The 18,363-nt window shown below is 42.7% G+C and overlaps 1 pseudogene; it reads left to right on the top strand.

Moving 5' to 3' along the window:
- Nucleotides 1–3,925: 3,925 nt before the first annotated feature.
- Nucleotides 3,926–5,303, top strand: LOC148740286 (uncharacterized protein F54H12.2-like; annotated as a pseudogene).
- The last annotated feature ends 13,060 nt before the right edge of the window (nt 5,304–18,363 follow it).

The raw sequence follows: 18,363 nt of genomic DNA, 5'->3' as shown, positions 1-18,363 counted from the left end.
TCGTACAAATTCCAAGAATGCTCGCAAGACATGACAGCGTAATTCCCACGTTCTTCTGTCGTAATCAGTGTCGTAGGGCGCAAGGTCAATTGAATACTGCTCCACATCTCGAATCACTCTTCTCAAGGAATCGTCGTCAGAGTGATATTCCATGGTATCTAAAAGTTCATCCAAGGCTATCGCACCTAGTTTAGGGTTCGTTTCCAAAGTAGGATTCATGGTGAATGATGCATGTTGCATGTCAGTACCAATGCATATGTAGAAGAAATGTCAATCAAAGTGAAAACAATGTTTGTCAATCAAAGTTAGCGTCGCGTCTCTGGTTAAAATAGTAACTGTCAATCAAAGTTAGCGTCGCGTCTCTTTTTTAGCGTCGTGTCACTACCTGTCAATCAAAGTTGGCGTCGCGTCTCTTTTTAGCGTCGCGTCTCTGGTAAAAACAATGGTTGTCAATCAAACTATAGGGTATTGTTCTCGAGTGTATAAAGCTAGAACGGTTTCACTACTTTTTCACAGTTTAGCAGCAGTAGCAGCAGCAACAGACGAGCAGAATGGAGACACCCATGAAGAAACCTACTAAAGGAGTCAAAGGCAAGAGACCTACTCCGTACGACAAGGGAGGACCGTTACACTTTAAGAAAGGATGAACAGAAAAGTATCCTGATGGAAAGGTCATGATCGACGGTGTGCCTCAAGTAGCCAAGGAACCCAAGAAAAACTGGACCAAAAAGAAAAATGTCAAAAACCTTTCGTTGGATTTGAATTCTCGTGTGCCTGTCATGCAGACCCCCGTGGAAGTGGTGTATCCCTCAGATATCCCTGAGATGACGACAGAGGAACCGTTGAAACAACTGACTAATTTGGTAGAATCTATTAAACCTGATGTGCCACAGCAGCAGCAACCCATGCCACAGGAAGTTCCACCAGTGGAAGTGCATGTCTTGGAAGAAGGCGAGATACCTGAAGCAGGTAATTATCCATACGGTACTCTGGAGGAGTTACTGGCCAGTGTAGAGGCCGGCTACCCTTGTTCCATTCATAATTCGGGTATGAATGAAGTGCATTCGCGGAAAGAATGGGTACAAGATGTGTTTCTTGCCTGTCCTGTGGATAATTGTCCAGTGTTTACCAGTTTGAAGGATTACACTACCTATTACGATGGATGTCGCAGACAGGGACACGAATGGTTTACCTTGGATAGGATTGCTTCGATGAAGTGCAAGTGTGGCGAGACTCCTACATTGGCCATGTCCAAGTCTGAGCGCAATTACAATCAATTGTTTCTGCGCTGTAAAAACAATTATTGCAATTTATTTCAGTGGTGGCGATTCCTTCCCAAAGAAAGAAACATGGCCATTCTCACGCGTTAATTTAATTTTTTCTTAGACTCTGACGCCACTGAAGATTTGATCACCATAAGAGTACAAGTAGGAGAACATTTATTTGTCGGAATGTTGACATTATTACGCGAAATAGTTTTATTCGGTTTAGAAGTAATAGAGAATCAAATTATTTCTTAGATTTTCAAGAAGGACTCCAAATAGCTTACGCCATGGAAAACGCCACTAAGCTGGAAGAACTCACAAAGGAGGACATCTTTGAAATAGCACAGTTAATCGGATCTGATAAGTTTAAGAAAGTATCGTCGAGATTAAATGTTACCAAAGACGAATTACAATGTATTAAACACGATCTAGAATTGTACGAGTATGCTATGGATAAGTAAATAAAAATGTGTGATGTAAAGACGTGTCTGTCATTTATATTTCAATCATTGGGAAACGCAGAAGAAGAAGGAAAACTAAGAAAAAGCAACGAGGGGGTGCGTCTATAAGAAAAGTCAATCAATGGCTTAGAAAAGGTCCTTCACTCACCGATAAGATAGCTTATACAGCCAGTATGTTTTTATCGGGTCCAGCCCCCGGATTTGGAAGTTTAGGAAAACTATTGAGAAAACAAGCTTTGAAAGGAATCGTGGATAATGTGAAACATTATAAGAAAAGACGCCGATAAATCACATCAGTGTGAACCATGTCTCTGTGGTCGAAACTACTTTACCTGCATTACTCTGTAGTCTCCTTCTTATGTCGAAGAATAGAGAATATCGTCTACTCGTCAGAACGCAGTCGTGTCTTGTATGATTGGGTTCCTCGTGGATGTGAACTTACCTTGTTCTCATACATAGTGAGACCTTCAAAACTTTCCCTTTCGCAAAGAGTCTTTGACTTGATGTTATTCATGAGATGGTACCGGGAAAAATATACATATAGGGTCTATCACCGGCTTTACTCGCAGTACCTTAGCAAGTATTGGATGACCTACTACTGCGTCAAAGTGTGGTTGACGCTGATACCTCTCAAAACCCATTACGGAATGCAATGTCCAAGACGAAAACTCAACGCCATGAATACGAATCACCTAGACATATTGGGAGTTTAGGAGGTATTCAACCGTATGCCAAAGCCCAAAAGATTCCCCTTTCACAAGCCAAAAAAGAATTGGAAAAGAATCTAGCCTATACCCTACACAAACCGCGTCGCCGCCGAGGAGAGTTTGCACCCGTGTTAGTCTTTGATATTGACGAACAATGGGTTGCTGATTTGATAGAAGTACAGACAATTGCCAAAGAAAATAAAGGGTTTCGTTACATTTTGGTCGTGGTCGATGCGTTTTCTAAATATGCGTGGGCAGTACCCCTTAAAAAGAAAACGGGAAAAGAGGTGACGGATGCGTTTACTAAAATCGTAACACAGGGAAGGAAACCCCAGAAATTACAAACAGATGCCGGTAAAGAATTTTATAACAAGGCCTTTCAAACCTGGCTCCCTTCGCAAGGTATACACCATTTTTCCAGGCACTGAGACGCCAAAGCGAGTATTGCCGAAAGATTTATTCGCACCTTAAAAACCAAACTGTATCGCTATTTCACCGCCGCCAATACGTTGAAATATACCGATGTTCTACCCAAATTACTCTCGCAATATAACCGTTCCTACCATCGCAGCATACGCACGGCTCCCATCAAAGTATCTGAAAAGAACAAAACTCGAGTGTCGGAATCGTTGTACGGAGATTTAAAGACTGGCAAGAAACCATTATTTAAAGTGGGAGATAAAGTGCGCCTGAATAAGAAATTTCGTACATTTAAGAAGAGTTATTTACCGGGTTGGACAGAGGAAGTATTTGAAATTCGTAAAGTTGTTCCCGGGAAAGTCACTACTTACAAAGTGCGGGAATTAGACGAAACAACTTTACAAGGCAGTTTTTATTCGTGGGATTTACAAAAAGTTCACGTAGATGCAGCTACGTATTTTCGAGTAGAGAAAGTATTAAAACGGACCAAAGATAAATTATTTGTCAAGTGGAAAGGATACCCTAGTAAATATAACAGCTGGATTTACAAAAAAGATTTAAAGTAATTGGTGACATCATGAGGGGCGGATCTTTACGGAGGTTTCAAGTCTACGTTCCCGGAGATCAGAAAGGGGGGTCTTTGCATCGATGGCCAGCACGCCCCCTCCTTTCCTAGGAAGTTGGGGTACACAAGTGGGGGCGGGTATCAAAGACATGGTCAAAGATGTGGCACGCGAAACGAGGAGAGGCCTTAAAAGAACGTTCACGCAACGATCTTTGTCAGAATTTCCTAGAGGGGTGAAGAGAGGAGTAAAAAGAGCCGTCAAGCACGAAGTACAGAGAAGAGTCACTAGGAAACTCAACGATATTTTTGACGATTAAGGTGGTACACTGGGGAGAAGCCAGAGTAGGAAGTGGACATATAGGAGTGGAAACCTCGTCCCCTGGAGATGTAGTGACTACGATATTAAAACGATATAAAAGAAGGAAACAAAGAGGGGGATTTGTACGTATAAAGAAAATACAAAGACGACGCCGGGTTCAGAAACGCAGGAGACGTTAAAGCATCAACATGTCCATCAAAGGCGCAGAACAGAACCCGAGTTTGAATCTGTTTCGCGTTCCACCTGTAGACCTTTCTACGGTGAAATCGCGTTTTATGAAAGTATCACCTCAGACTTCAAGCATTAGACCGATAGAAGTGTACGTTCCTAAACAGACCGAGTTTATCGATTTGGCAAGAAGTTTTGTGGAATTAGATTTGACCTTTAAAACCACGGGTAATGGAATTCTCACGTCCCGGGCAGATGCAGTGGGTAACCTCTTATCCCCCGTCAATAACATAGCACACTCCCTGTTTAAACAAATTAACGTAAAACTCAATGGAACTCTCATCACCGAGCAAGTAGACATGTATCACCTGAAAGTCTACATACAAACCCTACTGAATTTTGACCGAGAAGACGGGGAAACCATTTTAGCCCCAGCCGGATGGAGAAACGATATCGATTCCCCCCAAACATACACAGGAACAAATGTCAAGTCAGACGACGATGCATATGGGGCGTTATCCGCTAACCAGCAAGCGAGTATCTTGACCCAGTAAGCAGATGCCCGAGATTATTATGCGGGAGGGAAGAGTAGAGTACTGAGAATGGTACCCTTTGTGGATATTTTTCATCAAGGGAAATGGTTAGCGCCCAGGACAGAGATGGATTTAAAATTTTATCTCAATCCGGTCGCGTTGTACTTTAACGCAGACGCCAATCCTGGAGCCGAGCAAGTGAGACAGCATGTAGACGATATCAAACTCACCTTTTACGTCTGCTTAGTGTCCCTCAACCCCTCGGTGTACGATAATGCCATGAGTATCATCACCAGAAACCCAGCCAAATACCCCATCATTCGTGCAGAAATGCGACAGTTGCCCTTCGATAATGCGGCTACGTACAAAGAAATCATCAATCCCTTTAACGGAGAAATTCCCCAGAGAATCGTGATGGGAATTCTAACTACCACAGCCTTTAATGGGCAATACGATGAAGACCCTTTTGCCTTTGGGCAATTTGGAGTGGAAGGGGTCAAACAGATGGAATGGAGAAGAATACCCTTACGAGACGATGCAATTGAACACACGGAATGGATACAGAGATATGATGGGGTATCATAGGTTTCTGGAAGCCACGGGATGCCTGTATAGAAAAGGGGGTAACATGGTTCGTGCTTCCAATTGGGGGCACGGAAAGAATTGTACCCTGTTTGCCTGGTCAAACGTGGCTAACGGAAGACACGACGATCCCATCTTACTCCCTAGAGAAGCAGAATTTATCAATATTCAACTGAAATGTGCGGCTCAAACAGCGCAGAGAACCATTGTAATTTACAGCGAATACGAAAGCATGCTGGGGATCGATGGGTTTAAAGGTGGTGTCAGCATGGATGTGAATTAGAAGGCGATGGAATTTGTGCGGTTATCTACAGATCAATGAAACGCTTTGGGGAGACGCGATCTCATCCTGAAACGGTACTATGTCGGAGCTTTTGCCTGCGATGAATTACCCACCTCTCCCCTTCGAGAGACACCACAAGCCTACATCGTGAATACTCACCCCGTTCATAAATCAGGAGAACATTGGATAGCCGTGTGGACGTACGATGATTCTTGTGAACTTTTACATAGTTACGGTTTAGATTTACACACTTACCAATATCTCGCCCCGTTTATCGTATGGTTAAACCGATGGAAATACATTCGTAAAAACGATCGCGTCTTACAATCGATTAAAACGGCAAGTTGCGGTGATTATGCAATGGTGTATTTGATGTGTAAAGCTCGAGGTCAGAGCATGAATGAGTTTTTAAGTTATTTTACAGGTTCCGATTATGTGCAAAACGATCATATCGTAGGTAGTATGTTAGAAGACATGATTCGAGGGTTAATAAAATAATTTTGGTGATCATTCGAGTGTCATTTCTGTGTGCGAGGGAGACATGGCAACATCCTGCTTAGAAGAGGGGTTTTCCATTAAATGTCCAGCCAATCTATTGATAGTAGGCCCTACCAGTTGCGGTAAAACTACCTTTCTAAAACGCCTGCTGTTAGAAAACCCGGAAGTATTTGCCGTACCTCTGGAACGCATTCGGTATTGCTACGGGTCGTGGCAACCGAGTTTCGATGTCATGCAAGCGCGAGGTATAGAATTTTTCGAGGGAGTTCCCAACGACGAAAAGATTAAAGAATGGTTTAGTGATACGAAAGGAGAAATGTTAGTCCTTGACGATTTGATGGCCGAAGGCGGAAACGATAAAGACATTCTCAATTTGTTTACCCGATATTCGCATCATTTAAACCTGATCGTATGCTACCTCTGTCAAGATATGTTTCCAGCGGGGAAATATGCCAAAACCATCTCTAGAAATGCGCAATACATCATTGCGTTTAAAAATCCTCGCGATCAAATTGGATTACGAAATCTACTCTTACAAATGTATCCCACCAAATGGCAGGAGGTCATGAAAGTATATAACGAATGCACGGAAAGACCGTATGGCTATTTGTGTTTTGATGAACACCCGGCGAGTCGCGATTCTATGAGACTGGTGAGTCATCTATTAAAACACGAAGGTTGCATGAGGTGTTACAGATATGCGCAAACGTCGTAAAAGAAAGAGACAACGCGGGGGATTTTCTTTATTTGGAAACAATTTGTAGAAAAGCACCCTCTATACTCAGGCGTTGAGTAAAGAGTTGGCAAAACGCATGATAAAGAGACTTAAAAGGAGATAAATACGTTTGAAGTCACGAAAACATCGCATTGTGTCCGTGAGAAGTAAAGCGAAAAGAGGTCTGCAGGGAGTGATTATAAAAATCCTACGACCTAAATGGCTAGACGCAGTAAACGCACAGTAAGAAGACGAAGAAGAACGAAAAAAGGGGTGAGAAAGAGGGGTCAAAAAGGTGGAATATTACCTTTAGCTGCACTCATCCCCGCGCTCATTGCTGGAGGAAAAGCCGTGGGGTTAGGAGCATTGAGTGGCGTCGCAGGATTTGGAGCTAAGAAAGCTTTAGAAGCAGCTACGAGAAGACGAGGATGAATCGCATGAAAAGAAATATCGATTTTTTAAAATCCATCTTACGCGAAAAAAATTCAAATCTCCGAAAGGAAAAAATATTACACGCCAGTAAAGATCAAATCAATAGCCTGAGTGAAATGGTGATGAACATGTTGAAACGACGCATAGCCTTAGCCCCTCAGACGGTGGCAAAATTGAGAAAGTATAGCAGTGTGTTGCGCGAGGTGGAGAAGCGAGTATTCTCTTTAAAAAAACGGAAACAGTTACTTGCCGCTCAGACGGGCGAAGGCTTTTGGCGAGGAATGAACGAAGTGTTTTGTCGTTGTCCATTAAAATGAATGAACCCAAGATAGAAGCAGAAGAGAATAAAGATCAAGTAGACGCAGGTATTACCTTTCATATCGAGTTTCACGAGAGTGGTGACAACAGCAACAGCACAGGGTGTTCCTGGTTACGTTGGATAAGCCAACACATTTTGATACCCTTACTTAAACTATGGAAAAGAAACTGATCGTGAACCCGCAAGAATTTCAAGCGTTGGTGGATTTTTATAAGGGGAAAATATCAGAAAGTACCCTGTTAGATAAAGCTGCACAAGTCGCAGCCGAAACTCAAATGTTACTCGGCGATACACACACACAAGCAGGGTTGAAAGAACCCATGATAAAACAATTATTAATGCAAGAACGTCAATTAACCGATCAGTTGAGACAATTACCCGCAGGCGTAGGACCTGAGACCGGCGAAGACGGAGAGCAGGGGAATCTATTAGATTCTGTGCAAGAGAATCTTATAAAAGATTTGATTCGGTCCGTCAAAACAGGCCAAGAACCTGTGGCTGTCGTAGTAAAAACAAGTACACCGCCGACTTCCAAGAAAAGAAAGAGGAAACATATCATCACCCCCAAGAAATTATTTTCTACACCGGGTAGCAGTGGGACAAAAAAACCCGTCGCCAATCCTTTTACTCTGAAAAGTCTCAAAGATTTGCCTTCGACACCCATTCTTACGGGGAAACGACTGTTACCTTCGACTCCTCTCACCGGACCAAAGGCAGGTTCTGCTCATAAACCCGTACAAAAAAAGAGTAGGGTCGAACAGGTGTGGGTTCCGTGGGAAAAGAGAGGTTGGGATCCAGTGGAAGCAGTACAACATGCCGAATACAAAGCGCCGAAAGGTAAAGGCAAAGGGAAAGGGAAGGGGAAAAAGTAAAAGAAGAAAGCAATCTGGTGGAAAAATCTATCTTCAAAAATGGATTGATAAACTGGGTATAGAATTTCACTGGCCAGGTTATCAGTACATGGGCCCGGGTACGAAATTAGCCATGCGTCTTAAACGCGGAGACCCGGGTATTACTCGTCTCCATAAGTTAGCGAAACAGCACGATATCGATTATAGTAAAGCTAAAAATCTAGCTGATAAACACAAGGCCGATCGTAAAATGATTACCGGTATTCTACGATTCGGTAAAAACACCATGACCGAACGCATTGTGAAACGCATCATGCAGGCTAAAGTAGAAGCTGGATTGTAATTAAAAGAAATAAAGTGTGTGGAAAAGGTATCATTTGTGTGTGTCTTTATTGGAGTGACGATGGAATCCTTTTATTTAACCCTCCCGAGTAACGATGACAGTATCGAGTATTTCCCAGAAAATACTCCCAATTCCTGGAAAAATCGGCTTTCGTCCCTCATTGCTATGGATAAAGACTGGGAAGTGGGTATGTCGAGTATTTCACTTCCACATGAATCTCGATTGAAAAAATACCTCCATAACCTCCCAGAAAAAACTAGACTACTCACCATCAAACGACGTGTGTATGTGGTTGTCACTAAACAGCTTGATGTCACCACCACTTACGTGCATTACAGCGATATCAAAGACAAACCCCTAAACACACCGCACGATCTTCTTAAAGCCTTATTCGAAGGGGAACGTGAAAAGTTTATTTTAAAGTTGGGAGAATCTGGGGTGTGGGCTAATGAAATGCCTACGGGAAAATTTCCCAACCTTCAATTCGATGTCACTTTTGACGATGTGTTGGAAACCTGTACGGTATCCGCAGAGATCATTCCAGATACTCTTTCTAACAACGATGTTCGCGATAATGTGTACTTTGAGCTTCGTAAAGATTTGTGCATTTTATTGGGATGGGTACAACCAAAAGCGTGGTTTAATGTCATCACTGTTAAAAATTCTCTAGCGTTTAGAAAACGCGGTAACGTATGGTTTAAATCCAGAACATTTGCAAAAAGATATTGGAGTATGGAGGAAAATGGAGAAATGGTGAAATTTTATCTTCACGAGCTGATATGGACATTTATAAACACAAAGCGGTCTGCTTATAAACGAGGGTCATCGGCATCGAGAACCTTTTATGTGTATTCCTCTATAGGTGATCCGGTCACTATAAGTTCACAAAGAACCGATTTGTTACTACAAGTACCGTATCAACCTCAATTACATGGAAGCTTTTTTACGCGCCTCCAAAGATTCATTACATACCATTACGAAATTACATGGTCGACGTGACTGAAATTCAAATAAGTGAAACGGATACCAACTCACAGACACAGTTCGACGATGGTGCTTCTATCGTCACGCTTCATTTTAGAAAGAAAAAACAATAAAACATCACCTACTTCTGATTCATCATTCATTGTTTACCAGCAAGCCACGACATGAGTGACTTTTACTTGACGTTACCCAGTAACGATGGAAGTGTCAAATACTTTCCCGGAAACACCAACAAGTCTTGGAAAAATCAACTGAATTCACGCATCGATTTACAGGGAGAATGGGTAGTAGGATTATCTAGTATATCCCTACCTTACAGTCTCGCGCTCAAGAACCGTTGGGAACCTTATTTGAAAGGATTATCAGACGACGATGTGCTTCTCACGACCAGTCATTTACTAATAAACTCGCAAAAGACCTTTAAAACAGTCACGTTTTCAATCACTTATGGAGACATCATAGGGCATACATTGCATACTCCCTACGATCTCTTAGGAGCCGTCTTTCAGGAAGAACGACTCATTTTTATTCAGTCTGGATGACACGTGGAGAAGTCATTTAGCAAATGACAAAACACTTCAATTTGATGTGAAATGTGATCGAGAAAAAGGAATCGTTACAGTATCCTGTGAGGGCATAGATTCGACTCATGTGAGAGATGCACGCGTTCGTAATCACGTATACTTTGAACTACCCCGACAACTCTGCAAGTGGGGTGGGTGGACAGAAAATTCACATATTCAATTCACAGATTTTCGTGGGAGGAAGGTAGATAATAATAATGTGACACGCCCTGGGGCGAATCTCTCTTTGACGAAACGCGGTATAAGATGGAGTTTCGATAGATCGTTTACTACTCTCCAAAGTTCGTATTTTTGGTATGACATTCCCTGGAAAGATGATTCGATCAGGGACACGCATCGCGTTTTACTCAGCGATATCATCTGGATCTTTAAATACAACCCCCACGATACACCTTCAACGGCCGTCAGTTCACGTAATCTTTACTTGTATTCTTCCCTGTGTGCGCCAGTGACCATGGGTGATCAAACCACCTATTTATTACGCCAGATTCCTTACCAGGAAAGTTTACAAGGCACGGCTTATTTCGAACCTAAACACGTTCATTACATACCCTTACGAAATAATAATTTCGATGTCATCGAAACGCAAGTGGGTGAAACGACGAAAAACACTCTGGCCGAGTTACCCGTAAAAGGACCCAGTATATTAACGCTACATTTTAAAAAGAAATAAATAAAGATACATCATTCATTTACCTGCACACCACGACATGAGTAACTTTTACTTGACGTTACCCAGTAACGATGAAAGTGTCAAATACTTTCCTGGAAACACTAACAATTCTTGGAAAAATAGACTCAAAAACGTATGGATTTGGAAGGAGAGTGGGAAGTAGGAATGTCTAGCATTTCCTTACCGTCCGAATCGCTCTTGTCATCTTTTCTCAAAGGATTATCCGATGGATCAGCCCTGCTAAAAACGGGGAGAGTTGCTTATCGCAAGAGAGGTAGTTCTGGTGCCCTGACAAATGTACACCACGGTAAACTATGGTGATGTAAAGCATCGAGACATGGAGACGGCCTATGATCTACTGCAAGTCTTATTTGAAACAGAATACGTAAAATGTCTGGATCAGCTTCAAAATTACGATTCGTTATGCGAAGGAGATCATCCGTTATAGCTTGATATATTGTATGACGAAGCAAACGAGAGTATTACTGTGAGTGCGGGAAAAGTGGTCGTAAGCGAATTTAGATCTTTCCGTGACTTTAGAGAAAATGTGAATTTTCAGTTACGGAAAGATTTGTGCCTTCTTTTTGGATGGACAAAGGACCTCAATTACAAAGGAAAGGATATCTATATAAACGGACGCAATCTCGTGTTGGGAAAACGAGGAAAAAAACTTACCGAAAGCAGAAATCCAAGCGACTCTAGCTATAATGTACTCAAATATGGAATAGGGTGTGGCGATATTAAAGGTTCAGACAACGTAACGATAGATACTCAACTATTTTATCTCCACGAATTTACTCACACCTTCATCAATCTTAAAGGAAGCACTTACAAAAACGGTATGGCCCCACGCACGCTTTACCTCTACTCTTCCCTATGTGCGCCCGTGATGATGGGAGATCAGATCACCGATCTGATGCGTACGTTTGAGTACCGTCCTCTATTGAAAGAAAGTTATTATTACGAACCGAAACACATTCATTACATTCCCTTGCGAAATCAACATATCGACGAGGTAGAAACGCAACTCAGCGAATCGGAAACGAATCAATTAGCACAATTTACCAACGATGGAGCGAGTATAGTGACGTTACACTTTAGAAGGGTTAAATAATTTGTCACGAGTGTATGTGTAAGCAGTCGCATCATGGCAGGCAGAGTGAAAGGTAAATCCAGGAGGAAAGGTGTCGCACGACAAAAACCCCGCAAGAAACCACCCTCTAAGAAACGGAGAAAGACACAAAAAGGCAAGGGAATCGAATCCACTATTTTAAAAAACAGATTCACCGCCATACCTAAAGGCATTAAGATATTGTATAACATTGCTAAAGGAAAACCAGTCTCGGATCGAATTAGACGCCTAGAAGAAGGTTATGCTAGGAGGTATGCCGCCTATCGTAAAAGTGGAGGACACATGACTAAACCTCAATGGGCCAAAGCGAATCATGCCGTAGTACGACCCGAACCTTGTTGTATCTTGTAACACACAAAAAACACATTTTTATAAATTGAAAAAACACTGTTATAAAAAAACAATGTTGTATTTATTGGGAAAAAAAATAAAAAAACCAATGCTTAAAATGCCAAAAAGTGTGCTAATTCATTATCTTCATCATCTAACCTATTATATCCATAAGGCAACGACCTAAATGTACCATCTTCCATCACTCGTTTATCAAACACTAACCTCTATGCCTTAATTTGTGTTTCTGTTCTTATTCTCTTTTTCACTGGATCTCTCACAAAATGTACTGGGTTGATAATTTTAGTCTTTCTGGACTCATCTAATGGATGTTGAATTTCATCCAGAATGTTCTGTTTCATGATCTCGTAATTTAACTGCTGCATTCCACGGACATTTAGGGAGAATCCCTTCACTTTGACACAACACTTTCCTTGGGCTGTCACATACCCGTAGTTCTTGGCGCCAGCTGAAATGAATTCGACAATGTAGTCGTCATCCTCTAACTCATCTGTCATATTCCCCAAGTAATCTCCAAGGGGGATTTCTGACTCTCCTGGCTTCTACTTGTAGACGACGGAGTCTGTGTCGTAATACAACACTCGCTCTTTTAACACCTCCAGTGACTCGTACAACTTTAAGCGGGCCTGACAAGTGGTGAAGGCGGCAATAAATACGTTGGTAGCACGCCCTTTCTCGGGGTCTTGGTCATCGCGTTTGGCTACGACTTCCACTAACTCGGGGTAAAGGATGCGTACTTCTTGCACCTCTTGTAAGGGATCATCGAGGAGTTCAAGTAGTCCTGCTGGGTGGTTAGACTGGTGAACTTTAGATTTATTGCAGTTCTGCCCAAACTTCCCCCAGAAGGAGTTTAACATCAGTTTAGTTGTCGCTTTCCTTCCAGGGTTCTTGGCGATCATGCTAGGGTCGAGGTCGATGCCTTCCTTCTCTTTGTATTGACTGACATAGTGGGCTTTTTGCTCCTCCGTCTGGCACCAGGCGGGGTAACCGCTACTTTCTTGTTTAATTTTTAACCAAGTGTCGACTTAAGGAGCAAAGAGCCCACGCTGTCTTTTTTCAAAATGCCACACCTCGTGAATGTGAACCAGTTGGTACCCCATTTGGAGAACTTTATGGATTTCAGGTGTACACCACGTACCAGTTAACATGCGCTCTTCATCGGTGTGTGGGCAGACGTAATTCCGTCCACCCATGGGTTTTACGGTTTCATCTCCGAAGTAGGAACGGCAGAGGGGGAAGGTGAGTTTGGTGGCGGATCCAATTTTCTGGCGGTGTGGTAGAACAGGGTTGAACAGATGAGCGGGTGGAAGAATAGAGACTTTCATGAGGCCATAGTAGGCGTAGGGATCTTGATTGGAGGGTTCCAGGTAGATGGTAGGGTGACCAAGGGGGGTACTCGCCGTATTTGTTCACCCAAGGGTACTCGGAGGTGACATCCACGTATCGGATCTGTTCTCCTTGGGTGGGTTCCACACGGTGGTAAAGTGTGGTGGCACCAGTTCTTCCACCAAAGAACGCTTCGCGCGGTGGAAGGGGTGTGGTAAAGTTGAGGGACTGGATAAAGTTGCGAAGGACTGGGTCTGCTTTTTCTGTTTTTCATATTGGCACTGCCACATTTCAACGACGGTTTACCCCAATCGTTGCAATGTGGCAGTTTTCTGTGCTGTCTGGCGGCGAAGAACTTCCACAGTTAACCCAGCGGACGAAAAGGCAACCAGATTTCTTTTGGGAAAGCATTCTCTGCATCAGTGGAACAAACACCCATGGAACTCGTAAATAGTACGCGTCTCTGCATTGTAGCCATCCACGGTATATATACGAGATCCATGGGGAATGCTAAATTCACCACCCTGGCGTACGTGCTGGATCCTTGTTCCCAGACTCCGTTCTGTCCACGTCAACCATTCCAAGGCCACGTGGGAGTGGTTGGGCGTGGCACCTTCCCATCCATTTTCCGGTTCGATGGCGATACAGTCAGGTACCATCACGCATTATCGCCAATACCTATAAAAAAAAACCAAAATATTATTTAACATGATGATTTCATGACTTTTTCAACAAATCAACGCATTCTTACTTGTTACAGGCTTGGGCGATAGTGTTGCATTTCTCTATTGGGTCAAATTTGGCAATGGCCTTAAATTCGTCGATGAATTTAAGGCAACCAGCTTTCAATAATGCCACGTCTGAACGGCAGTAAGCAATCAACTCTTTTTTGAGGTCAAAGGGAAGATTCTTACTGCGTTCCTCTGTGTACCACGCCTCAAATTCTTTCTTCTTCTTTTCCGACATACCATCGGGGTCGTAGAATTCTGCATCTGGGAGGGGTCCAATGTAGTTTTGGTTGTCGGGGGTGTGAAATTTGTGGGGAAAGAAACCTTTCTTCAACTCCGTGATGCCAAACGTACTGGAAAAGGAGACCAAGGACATGGGCAGGAAACACATACTATCTTTAAAGGAGATTTTACCAACTTTCATGCAGAGATTTTTGGTGCCGTTCGGGATGAGGAACTCGAAGCAACGATTTTCTTTGATCATTTGCTCCTGCAGGAAGACGGAATCATACCCCTTTAGATTATGAAATATACCGATGGCTTCCCTGAGGTCATCCCAGTGTCGGTTCTCTTCTGGAGGGCCGTACGCCAATTCGTTGAGAAAGGCAAGGAAGTCACCGGTACATTCGGGACCATAAAACTCGTACACTTCATCGCTTTCCGACGTTTGGGCCACGATGAGAATAGGGATATGAGTGCCGTCTTCGTCCAGCACAGCTTCAAAGTCCGCCCACACTTTTATCGGAGGCTCGAAGTATTCTGAGGCGTCTGGATTATTTTTTCTTTGGTGTTTTTACTTTTCGATTTTTTCTTGGGTTTATCTTCATTTGGGTTGACTGGCTGAATAAAACATTGGTGATTGCGGAGGTCGACGCCTTCTTTACAATTCCTGCATTCACCCCGGTAGCAGCGGTGCGGTTCTTTCTTGTCAGGCTTGAATTCCTGGCAGCAGATACCACAGCGAATCCAAGACTTGCAGAGACCCTTCTCACGGTGGAGTGACATGCAGGGATTGTCATAGAAGTGACGATTGCAGTGGGTGCAGTGAAGTGTAGGTTGGTGATGCTTAGGTCCACACTTTATGGTTTTACAGGCTTTGCATCTTCGACCTTCGCATGGATGATGGCGGAATTCGTTGTTGTCAAAACTACGGTTGCTAGAGTCGCAAAAATAGCTTCTCTCGAGGAAACCAGAATAGGAAGTGCAGCCGTGGTAATGACCAATTCCTCCATCTGGGTTGGATTCCAATAACAAGCGAAGTACCAAAGGTGCTGTCACTTTTCCCTCGTAGGTGATGGAATATGGATACCTGACGCTCATGACTTTCAACCTGCAGTCGGGGGCCTGGTACTCTTGGAATTTCTGTAATTCCTCCCGACCACAGGGACCTTCAGGAACACCGGCTTGGCAATGCAGGTATTTGGCAGATCTGGTTAGAAGGGATGGGTGGTGACGAAGATTGTCGTAATGCGTATAGCTATTCTTGTCGTCATTCTTGTGGAACCATGCTTTTGTCAAGCAGATGGCTCGGGCCAAGCAGAGGTTGTCATCAGAATTCTCAATGGGCAGGACACAGCGTTTTCGGCGAAGGACGGTGGTCATGTTCGATTACCCGAGGATGGAGAGGGCTGTTCTGCCACCGGCGACAGGTTCCGTGATGATAGTCATATCGACTTGGAACTCGTCGGTGGCGTCGAAACTCTCGTTGGAATTTAACTGGTTAGCCAACGTCTGCATGCAGCTTTCAAATCGCGTGGTGTCATTTGCGATTTCGGCCACGGTGAATTTAGCCGACTGCAGAGGATGGCTAAACTTTTTGGTCGAGAAATTGAACATGACCCTGTCGTTTTCTTTTAGATCTTTCCCATTGGGAGACTTGGTCTTTTCAATCACGCGACGCGCCATGTCAGCTACGCCGCGTGTAATCTCCTCACCAATGTTGTCTTTTTGAGACGCAGGACGCAACTGCTTTTTTTGGGCCGTCCCACGCTTCTTCTGCACGGTGTTGAGGGCTTTCTTCGGATGTCCAACCGGTTGGAATTGGAAATGAAACAAGGGCGATTTATCCATTTCCTCTCCCAGTTCGACCAGCTGCTGATCAGATAATTCGGGAGTATCCAACAATTCCCCCGCATCGTTCATCTCTGCATCGGAGATGCCATCGTTGCCAAACTCTTCAGCAAATGTTCCTTTACCCTTTAATTTAAAACAACATTCACCCACGCATCATTCATCGGCAATGATACACATGCCGATAAAGTGAATCATAATAGAACATTTAACAGCACACACGCCGTTAAAGTGAATCATAATAGAATCATTTAAAAAACAATGGTCAAATAATAACCACACTAATTATGCACACACGCCTGTAAAGTTCAAGAAATTTGAATATCCTGCATACTTTTCAATTCTCAGAGGATGTCTTAAAAGAATAACCCATTCATACAAACACGTTATTGTTAGGCATGATAGTTCTTGATAGACTTCTGACTTCTGGCTTTCTTGTAGCTTTTAGCTTCTTCTTCTCGCAGGAGGAATCAACTTCTGTGCTGATGCTTGAACCTCAGCTAGTTATATAGGAAAATTATAGCGTCCCCACGTGAGGACGCTGCGTGGGAATATAACCAATGATATTTGAATATTTTTTAACGGTAGAATATTCATTTTACTGCGTCCTTTGGATGATTGACAGCTTGCGAACTTTGCTTACCTTGCAAATGAATGATTGACAGGTACTTGTTTTTTGCTTTCCTTGCGAATGAATGATTGACAGGTACTTGTTTTTTTGCTTTCCTTGCGAATGAATGATTGACAGGTACTTGTTTTTTTGCTTTCCTTGCGAATGAATGATTGACAGGTACTTGTTTTTTCCACGAATTTGTGATATTTTTTGACACCTGTCACTCATGACCCAGTGTAGAATATATAGAAGACGCTAACTTTCGCATCAGTTCATTTCCAATAGGTCTTCTCTTAGCGTCACATCAATATTTTTTTGATACTCGTTGCGAGTTAGCCACCTCGCGGCTTATGGAAATTTTTCATATTTACGTGGGTGCTTTCATCTTCACCTAATCCTCTCTAAACCCCATTGTTACCATTAGCCATTACTTCCCATTCGCCTCATATGCAATTACGCCTGTATCAATACCTTTTGTTTTTATTACACTCACCCGCACGGAATAGAACCGTTTTCAATTATTATTTCAGAGTTACTTTTTTACACAGTTTTGTTTGCATGTATACTTTGACGATGTAGGAGTTTTAAATGATATCATTTCGATCTGCAATTTACAAACCATTCATCCTTATCTATCTCTATTTTTTGGTAAAGGTATATGTTTCGAATTTGGTTAGGTAATATCATTAGTAACGGTTGGCGCAATATTCGCTTTTATTCATTTCCTTTATAAACCTTTTTTTCAGCACACATCTACACTGACTAAATTTTTTTCATGCCTGGGAATACAGGAAACTATTTTATTTTGTAAAGTATCTCTTACCAATCGTGAACTCTTCTGTATTTCGTTCTAAAGTATTTAATAAACACATTCAGTTCAATATGTCTTTATTGAGTCTTTGACGCCTATTTTTACAGCAAATGTCATTCCAACGTTTTGAATATTTCACTTCTGTCCACGCTTCTACCTCTCCCATGAGTACATTTGTTTTTTGCCCCGAATCTTGCCATGTTTCATAGACTTTTATGACATCCTCGTAAGTAAAACAATTGTCCTGTATTTTCTTGCCGACTTCTGTAAATTCGTGCCAATGCGTAAATACGTACAACTGCATGTGGGCTCCTTGGGGAATACCGAACCGTCTTAGTTTTTCAGTGACCGCATGGTCCATGAGTTGACACCACTCCTTAAAATCCATTAATTCCATTTCGCCTCGGCGTGGGGGAATAAACAGCTCGTCTTGATTTAAAATCTCGCGCACAAGTACCAGAAATATCCACACATCTCTATAGTCGGTGACGCGAGAAATAAGCCGATGACATATTTCTAGAGTCGGAGTGGCTTCGAATCCTAAGATGGCATGCAACAAGACGCCAGTGCGACCCGTTTTAGTATAGACATGTGTATCGAATTTGTAAATTTCGTGAGGGCAAAGATAGG

This window comes from Stylophora pistillata, chromosome 2 (assembly GCF_964205215.1).
Source record: "Stylophora pistillata chromosome 2, jaStyPist1.2, whole genome shotgun sequence".
NCBI classification, from domain to species: Eukaryota; Metazoa; Cnidaria; class Anthozoa; order Scleractinia; family Pocilloporidae; genus Stylophora; species Stylophora pistillata.
This window is presented reverse-complemented; position numbering and strand designations above follow the sequence as displayed.